Here is a 10,747-nt window from a genome sequence, read left to right as displayed (position 1 = left end):
GGCTAACATTGCAAATAAACTGTCCATGTGAACATATTACAGGACTGGGTTACCATTTTGATGCAAATAATGCACCTGGAGTTTGCTTCATGCATTGTTTTCACATATCTCTGTGGAAGAAGTCATTTAAAAAAAATATGCAATTAATAGTAGGCATGAGAACTCTAACCAAACTAAACAAACCGAACACTGAGATTACCATCATAACTGCACTGCCTGACAAAATCAGTTGCAGTGGATGTGTGTTTGGTGTTATTGTTAGCGTTATTGTTGCGCATGCGCCGTAGCGCTCTGGAGCCGCAGAACCAAGCTATAAATCATCTGTCAGCAGATGACAGTTCTAAACGAGCGCTCTCATTGGATGAGACAAGTACATCACTTTGTGTGTTAGTTACTTGAGGCTCTGCCATGCCATCTGCGCACATTAAACTCAGCAGAAGCTGATGTGCGTGCATATTTGTGTATTCATGACGGAGAGAAAGACTGTGAATTTATGCCATTAAGAGAGAAATGAACTGCTCGTTATCTACGGCTAATAAATTCCTGACTGCTCATTGTTAAAGCATTCCTCTTCATTCACTTTCTCTGCTGCTCGTTTTACAGAAAACAAAGAACCAGTGGAGGCAGAGAAAAATAGTAGACCTATGTGGAAAAGTCTGCTTTAAACAATTTAGGCTACAATTCACATTACACCAAAAAAATTATTAATGCAAAATATTATTTCTTATTCCTGTCTTTTACATTTTGGGTTGAAACATGCCACAAATACACATTTTTGCAAATGTAGCAGAATATTCAATGCATATACATGAATAATAATAATACATTATTATATATAATATATAATGAAAATAAATAAATATAAACTGCAAGGATAAAATGTGTTTTTCCCCCTCCTTGTGTGTGTGTGTGTGTGTGTGTTGAGAGAGCGGTGTGTTGATTAAATGAATGTTCAGACGCCGCGGTCACTGAGGCTGTCATTAAACACTTAAACTGACATCACAACACACACACACACACACACACACACACACACGTTCACTTTGTTGTTCATGGTTTGTTTGTGTGTGTTATCAGGAGCTCCTCTCTGTCCTCAAACTGCCAATCAAGCGTGCCTCATAAAATAAACAATACCTGCGCGTCTGATAAATATGTTTCTCACTTTCGCTGTTTGTGATTCTGGATTACAGAATATGAGAGTTTGTTCTTTGTCGAACACGAGCTTTCTTCATGAAAGAGGAAGTGGAGAGTCAACAGCTTTATGGCTTTCTTGGACGGATGTGTTTTTGTGCCAACTTTTATGTTTTATATTTTCTCTGGCAGTAGTTTAGGTTTAGTTTTTTATTTTCCCTCATTGAATTATGATTCTTCATTCTGTTTTGATTCTTAAATGCATTTTGTTTATTTATTTATGTTTATTTCGGGCCTGGATATAATGTTACCAAATTCAATGCCACCAAACACTCTTATTAATAAAAATAATAATAAAATCGTATTAATTCAGCAAGGACATGATATAAATCAAAAGTATCACTAAAGACATTTATAATGTTACAAAAGATTCCTAGTTCAAGTAAACGCTCTTCTCTTGAACATTCTATTCATCTGTGAATCCTGAAAAATTAAATGTATCAGTTTCCATGAAAATATGAAGCAATGTAACTCTTTTGAACAGAATTGTTATATTATCAAATAAAACTCATCATTATAAAAAAAGTCTTAATTAAAGTCAAAATTATGAGAATCTCAATTATTTTCAAAAGTGACAAAGGTTAAATTATGAGAAAAAACATTAAACATCATTTTGATATTTCATGTCACAATTTTGTCTTTTTGTCTCATGATTTCTTGCTAAAACTTGCAATGTAAAAATCATGCACTGGCAAATCTAAATTGGGATACGAATTTAAGACAAAAATCATTGACATAATATGACAATTTCAACCTTTTATCTTATAAATATGACACAGTATTCTAATTTTGACTTTTTTATAATAATCACTTTTTTAAGCCATAATTATAATTTACAAACAAATTCTTCTTCTTTTTTATGTTATGGAAGTTTTAATAAAGAAATTATGAGTTAAAAGAAATCAAAATCATGAAAAAAAAAATATTAGATTAAAAACCAGATTAAAAGTAATTATGGCTTTTTTGTCATAATTATGAGAAAGTCAAAGTCTTTTCATATCATTATTTAAACTTTGTCAATTATGACTTACTTTTGACTTTTTAATTAATTTTATTTCTAATTTCAGCTTTTTATCTCATAATTTTTATTTATTTATTTTTGTTCTCAATAATGATTTACCATAATGATTTTTTTTTTCATGTCATGATGTGGCATAAATGGCCATCCATAGAAATGTTTCTTGAGCAGTAAATCAATGGTTTCTGAAGATCATGTGACACTGGAGACTGGAGGAATGATTCTGAAAATACAGCGGAGCATCACAGAAATAAATTACACTTTAACACAGATTCACACAGAAAACAGCTCATTTAAATTAAAAAAAATATTTCACAATTTTTACTGTATTTTAGTAGTACAGAGTAAATTCTTAAAGCCTTGGAGCGTGTGGAAAAGGTCAGATTCAGCCTGAGTTGTCACTGACCACTGCTCCTGTGTCTGTGTGTTATCTGCATCCTCATTCTTGATAGAGTTAATCCAGCGGAGAGAGACTCGTACCGGGAGCCCATAGCATTGTCCGTCTTATCTCAGCCGTGCTAAAGCTTCCAGTCTCCTGTTCTGCCCACAAAAACACCTGGGTCTTTTGGGTTTTATGTGTTTTTCTTCCTTTTAAATTCACTGATAGCAATTTCAAAAGGCAATCATGTTTCCATGGCGCCCGCTGCAAAATCTCCCAATATTTTTACTCTTGTCTTGAGTTAAACCGTGTGGCTTTTCCATTTCCATAACACTTTCCTACCGCGTCCTCGTGCTGGTTTTTGTGTGAAAGCTTCATTTCGCTCTGCAGAGCTGTTGTGATGAACGAGTTCGTCCTCATTTAAACTCTTTTGTTTTCTGTTTTAATACTGCTTCTTATTCTCAGTGATCGAATGCATTCGGATAAATGGTCTTTCTTTTTTTCAACCCTCCTGGTCCAAGGTTGCACATCAGTATTTAGCTGTAATCCCTGCATTTGAGTGGACATTTGTTTACTTTATTTATTTGTTTGTTTGCTTGTTTGTTTCAGCTAGCAACAATCCACTAGTTATCAAATATTTATTTATTAGCTGTGTGATAATTTATCTGTGTAATAATCCATGAGTGATCCACTATTTATTTATTTATTGATGATTTGATATATATTTTTATTTATTAGCTGTGTAAAACTCCATAATTTATTTATTTATTTATTTATTTATTTACGTATTTATTTATTTACTGTGTTCCACTGATATGATGCAATAAATTCAGGATTAAATTATATTACAAATTATATATATATATATATATATATATATATATATATATAATTTTTTTTTTCAGATAATTTTTTCTTTTATTGTTTGATATTTTATTTATTTTCTGCTGGTTTGGTCCTCCACACGCTGATTTAATATTTATGTTTTTATTTATAAGTTGTGTAATACTTACTATTTATGTATTTGTTTGTTTGTGTAATAATCCACTACTTGATTAATATTTATTTTTATTATTTATTAACTGTGTAATAGCTCCACCATTTGTTTATTTATGTGCTCATTTATTCATTCAATAGTGCAGTAATAATGCAATAATTATTCCTTTCATTTATTGCTTGTTTGTTTACTAGCTGTGTAATTTAATTTAATTTAATAATTTTTTTATGGTTTCACAATACAATCAGGGCTGTCAATTTAATGTGTTAATTCTAAAAGCATAAAAAATTAATTAAGCATTCAAATGAATTAATACGCATAACGATGCCCCTGACCCGTTCGTAATCAGGAGTTTTCCTGTCATCGTTCACACATGATTTGTGGGGAACACATGATATGCATGAATCGGATCTCAAACTAGTTAACAATATCGGAGGATGAAGAGCTGAGAGAAGATCTTTGCTTGAGCGACTGATGGATGCTGGCAGACGCTCGTACAGGGAAGAGACGGTCTGCTCATCCGTCTTCATTACTCGTGTCTAGATGTCAGTCTCTGAGAGGAGATGTTGGGTCTGGGATCCACGAGGGGTTAAAGGTTATTAGGCCATCTGCATCTGCTGACGACTGACCTCTAACAGACGGGCACCTACACCTCCATTTATACTGCCTTCATAGTGGATCGTATTTTGCAACAGTATTTTCAATACAAAATAAAGATTTAATATGAATAAATATTTTAATTTAATTTAATTTAATTTAATTTAATTTAATTTAATATTACATTAAAATTGAATAATTATTTACTTAGAAATTCACTTCATTATGAAGCATTTTATAAAATGAATTATGTGTGTGTGTGTGTGTGTGTGTGTTATTTTGGGGCGAAAAAATATGAGACATTTACACTTATAGAACCAACATTTGAAAATCATAAATATTTTAGATAATTATAAATATTTCAACATTATACATATTTTGACAATCAAACTCCAACCCCCACATTAAAGCATAACTTGTAAATAATTTCTATACCAACATTTCTTTCTAATATATATATATTATCGCTTTTGGATAAAAGCATCAGCTAAACGAATAAATGTTAATGTATTGTATCATTCTAAAATAGTTGCAAATATGCAAAAAAGGTGGTAAATTGTTTTAAAATACACTTAATTTTACATTATATGCACACACTCTCTCTCTCACACACACACACACACACACACACTAATATACATTAATCTATACTCTGGTAGGCTGTTAGTGTGTTGCATTATGCAGCAGTTTTCATTAAAATAATGTCAATATGACAAACAAAATCTTAACTGCTCTAAAACAGGCTTAATTTTCTTCATGCAACATATATCATTTTTGACTCATTCCCTTTGATTTTGAGCGGAAATGCGACCCAGGTCATGTTTTGCTGAGATTCACCCCAACACTAAAGTCTAACAGCATCCATCACGGCACATTTTGTGAGAATGAACACGCGGTATCACATCATTAGCACCTCCGAAGTTCATTTGCATGTGTTTAATTGTATTAATGAGTCTGAGGGCTTCCAGCAGTCAGAGTTGACAGAAACGCTCTCCGTCACTGTTTGTGCAGTTTCCTGATCACACGTTTCCCTCGCAATCAGCGCTTTACAGCAATCAAACAAGAAACATAAAAGGCTTCACGCCGGGAAATAAACACATGCACTCGTCGGATGCAAAAGAGCATCTTCTGTTGCAGATAAACACAGTTAACTAGGCGTATGGTGAAGGTAATGTGGCTGTTTACAGTCGTGCGTTTTCTCAGTGACCCTCAGATTCATCTTTACCAGCGGCTCTCTCAATCTTTAGTTTGTGACAGCCACAAAACCTTTCTGTGCCGTTATATGCATCCACTCACGGTCAAGTCTACTTCACTTGATTCTGTGGTTTTGATAATGAGCAGATGAAGTTGTTCTTCTTTGCTCTATCAAACATCAACGCTATCACAGTCGGGGAAATTGGGAAAGTTTGCTTAAACGTTGAGGCACTTATAGATAAAATAACATTTCAAGTGAACATGTTGACTTACATTTTGGAGAAATGTGTCATTTTGTCAATGTCTCGGTAATGGATGCTATGCATGCAGTGAATGGGTGCCGTCAGAATGAGAGTCCAAACAGCTGATAAAATAATCCACAGCACTCCAGTCCATCAGTTAACATCTAAATCCAGAATTAAGATGTTTTTAACTAAAATATGAATCCATAGCTGTTTAAACGCTGTGCAGATTTCTCTCCTGATTCAGACCAGAACACTTTTTCACTGGAGTTAGTGTTATTATGGATTATAGACACTAGTTAAAGCGTCTTAATGCTGGATGTGTCTCATCTTTTGACTTCTCCAGATGTTCACTGATGGACTGGAGTGCTGTGGATTATTGTGATGTTTTTATCAGACTCTCATTCTGACGGCACCCATTCACTGCAGAGCATCCATTGATGAGACACTGATGCAATATTACATTTTTCCAAACCTGATGAAGAAACAAACTCATCCTGATCTTGAATGACTTGAGAGTGAGGACATTTTTAGGACATTCCTGTTCCTTTAAGCATAAATCAAGCGTGTAAACTCACATTAAAACCGCACTGCACAGGGAAATAAAGTGTGTGGGGTTTATTTGTTTATAACACTGATTAATGATGATTATAAGCTTATTCATCATGCAAACTATTATACATGTGTATATCCACATCTCTCTCTGTAATTCTTTTGACAGGTTCTCTCAAAAAGTGCAAATTAGCAGCAGAGCTTCATTACCGCTGTGAGAAACCACATTACTAATGATATGGTAATGGAGATGATGTTTTTATGCTGTAAACTTTTACCGACTGCATTTCAGTAACTGTTATTTTATAATCAGATCTGATTCATCGCGATCTTCTGATGTTACGAGTGTAAACAGTGAAGAAACAGCATTATAGTCCATCTGCAGTGCTGGCAAACATCTGCAGCAGTTAATATCAGTAATTAAGAGTGTTTGATCTGACAAAATGATATGTGAACAGAGAAAGAGAAAGGGCTTTCATACTAATGATGTTTGTGATACAGTAATTCTAAAGCTAGGTTTTTTTTTTTTTTTTTTTCAGAACTAAAATGTTGGAAGATTTTAATGTGAAATCTTAAAATATTTTATGGAAGCTTATTTCTGACACATCATGAGAAAATAAAATGATTATTGTTTTGTTCACAAAATTATCTCACTATTTCTTGCAGTTCAGAGGAAATAAGAAATATTTGAGAGATATAATCTCATTATTTCAATAAAGAGTCAGAGTTTTGAGTTTATCTCTCAAAATTCAAAATGTATATTTTGCGATTTTAAATTAATATCTCAAAACTCTAAGTTTGTACATCACAGTTATGAGTTTATAACTTACAATTTTAAATATATATTTTAAAATGTAACGTGTTTCTCACAGTTCTAAATTTATATCTCAAAATTCTAAGTTCTGAGTTTATAACTTGCCATTTTAAATTTATATAAACTTTTTTACATTTATTTCTCCAAATTCTAAATGATCACAATTCTAAATGTGTATTTATGTATTGCAATTTTAAATGTATATCTCAAAATTCTACATTTATATCTCACAGCTCTGAGTTTATATCTTGCAATTTAAAACTTTAAAAATTATTTTAAAAAAAAAACATTTTTTCAGAGTTTATTTCCTGTAATTATGAGTTTATATCTTGCATTTCTCATTTAATATCTTACCTTTCTGAGTCTGCATGACACCAATTCAGACTTTTTCTTCATGATTCTGAGAAAATAAAGAAAACCTCTCTGAACCGTGTAAAAAAAGTGAGATATAAGCGCAGAATTCCTTATGATAATTCCATAATATTTATGACATTAGGCATTTTTCCCGATGCTGCATGCAGTGTTCAGCAGATTGCTGCTTCAGTCCATCAGCATCATTAGCACTGTTCAGCTGAAGATGTTAAATGAGGTGAAGTGAATCACTGTTAGTGTTCCTTTGGTGACTTGTTTTCATTTGCTGTCTCTCTGTCTAGCTCTTCTCCCCGAATCCCTCGCTCTCTCCTCAATCTCTATACTCTATTTCGTGGTGATTTACCGCGCTCCGCATTGGGCCTGAATTGCTCGGAGAAGATTCGGTCCTTGATAAACCTCGAGAGTCCATGAGACCATCTTCTCTGGAGAAGCAGAAACATCACGCGCTGTAGAATCATTATTTTAATGTCTCGATCTGCAGTTAATCACAGTCACAGACTAAAACACTGACAACACAGAGAAAGTGAATACTAAGGGTTAATAGTGCAACGTGGGGTTATATTCTGTTTATTCATGATAACATCATTTTTTAACCAATTCCAATGTCAGTGTTTTAACTTATAGAAATCTATATTGAAATAAAAGGGTAATTTAATAAATATTATACACACACAAACACACACAGTTAGTCAAAAGTTTAAATCTCCCTTTCAGAATCTGCAAAATGTTAAATATTTTAGCAAAATAAAATGGATCATTCAAAATGCATGTTTGGGTTTATTTAGTACTGACCTGAATAAAATATTTCACATAAAATATGTTAACATATAGTCTACAAGATAAAATAATAGGTGAATTTATAAAAATGACCCTGTTCAAAAGTTTACATCCCCCTCATTCGTAATACTGTGTTGTTATTTTAATGATGCACACCTGTGTTTTATTTTTATTTTGTTATTATTATTATAGTACATTATTTAACTACATGAAAGCTTTCATTTTTATTACTGTGGTTCATTTTTTTATTTAATTATTAATTTTTTGGGATAGCAGAAAAAAATAATTATTAAAAATAATTAATAAATTATTATTATTATTATTATTATTATTATTATTATTTAATTTCATTATTATTATTTAATTTTATTATATATATATATATATATATATATATATATATATATATATATATATATATATATATATATATATATATATATATATATATATAGCAGTGATAATGGTATTTATCATCTATTGTATTACTGTGGAGTTTGCAGACATTACAGTAAAGCCTCTTTGTCTCGCGATGCTTGTAATAATACAGTAATCTACTGCATCTCTAAATGACCTCATTATGAAAGCATTAAACGAGAGCGGCGTATCTTGATGAATTTCTCAGTCACACTAGAAGTCATGAATCTATGGAAAGATGTGAATTATTTCAACAGGTGAACCCAGCCGAAGCACTACAGATTCATCTGAGACACTAAAACAGATTTAATCAGCTACTGTTGTGTTTTATCATCCGAGAACAGCCCGTCTGATTATTAGCTCTCGCCATCTCTACCTTCACACTAAATTATCCTCATTAATGATAATTACTGCTACTTTATGCCCATTTATGCCTTTCTTAAGAATGTGAGTGTGATCTAATGTACAAAAAAAGCTGTACAAATAGTGATAGTGCCAGTGATGATTTCATGAAGAATCTTTAACATCCATGCAATCTTTCCATTCACCTAAAGCTTATTCATACTGGAACAAGGTTCTTTAGATTATTAACTTCTTCACACTGAGAAAAAAAAAAGGTTCTATTTAGAACTTTTTTACTGGAAGTTTTTTTAAGTGTTCTGCTTTTCATAAAATCAGCAGAATTATCATTATTATTATTATTATTATTATTATTATTATTATTATTATTATTATTATTATTATTATTATTATTATTAATATTAATATTATTATCATCATCATTATTATTATTAGCAGTAGCTCACTAATATTTTAATATCATTGAGGTCCTATTATAGTTTTACTAATATTTCATTTAGTTCTAATTTTTCATTTAATAAACATTTTAGTATTTTTATTATTGTAGTTTGTTGCCATTTGTATTTTTTTTAACTACATAGTTTTAGTTTCAATTTTAGTTTTAGGTTTTCTTCTTTTCTTTTTTTTAGTACATCCATCAATCTGGTCTTTTCTGTTTTGTCCGTTTCGTTTATTTATGTAATTTATAAAAAATTACAATAATAATATATATTTAAGCTATTTTTAAATAAAGTAATTTATCATATCTATTTATTTAACACTGGTTATTTTAGTATCATTAAGATGCTATTATATATTTTACTTACATATTACATTTAGTTTTAGACATTCTGTTTTAATTTTAATCTTATATGTTTATGTTAGGCTACTCAGCAGGCGCTCGCTCACTCAGTACGCGCTGAAGGCTCGTTGCAAAATAGCCAATGCGTTTAACAGACTAGAAATGAGAAGATCCTCCAATAACCAACAGGTCTGTGTTTGGGTGCACTTTGGATTCCCTTTAAGCTATAATGGTGATGGCAAGAGAGTGGTGGATAAAAAAACAACGGTATGTCGCATCTGCAACATGACAGGGTACACCAGCGGGAATACAAAAAAAAACAAAAAAAAAAAACACCAGCGGGAATATCTGGGATATATGCGGCAGTACTATCTGGGAAAAGACGAAAAAAAAGGAGAAACATGCACGCAAGCAAACTATCCCTGCAGCATTTCGACACTATAGCTTACAGGGAATCCAACCCAAACACCAGACCTGTTGGTTATTTTAGGATCTTATATTTCTGGTCTGTTAAATGCATTAGACATTTTGCAATGAGCCTTCAGCGCGTGCTGAGTGAGCGAGCGCCTTAGGGCCGTTCACATATCGCTCCCAAAAAAACACGTGGAAAACGCTAAGCGCGTCTTTCTCCTTTCCAAGCGCTTGGGCAGAAGCGCTCCGAGGCGTCTGTCTTTGCTAAGCAACAATGACGTGCTCTCTCCATGAGACGCAGAAATTCAGCGAAGGATAAATGGATTTGCAGCTCTAAAAATCGCTTGCAGTAGCTCTGCTACTGAATTAAAATTTCAAATTACAATCCATAACAACTATGATCAGCTGATCCTTCATCTTGCTGAGCTCTCAACGTTGTCACGGAAAGGATGAAGCTGATTGGTTGGTTCTTGTCACATGACCCGCGGTGCGCTTGCGGCATTCTGAAAAAGTTGAGATGTTTTACATTTTGCTGTATCTAAAACGTATCGAACCGAACCGAACCGAACCGTGACATCAGTGTATCGTTCGAACCGAACGTGAATTTTGTGAACCGTTACACCCCTAATAATATATATATATATA

This window comes from Carassius auratus, chromosome 26 (assembly GCF_003368295.1).
Source record: "Carassius auratus strain Wakin chromosome 26, ASM336829v1, whole genome shotgun sequence".
In the NCBI taxonomy this organism is placed as follows: Eukaryota; Metazoa; Chordata; class Actinopteri; order Cypriniformes; family Cyprinidae; genus Carassius; species Carassius auratus.
Note: the sequence above shows the minus strand (reverse complement) of the source record.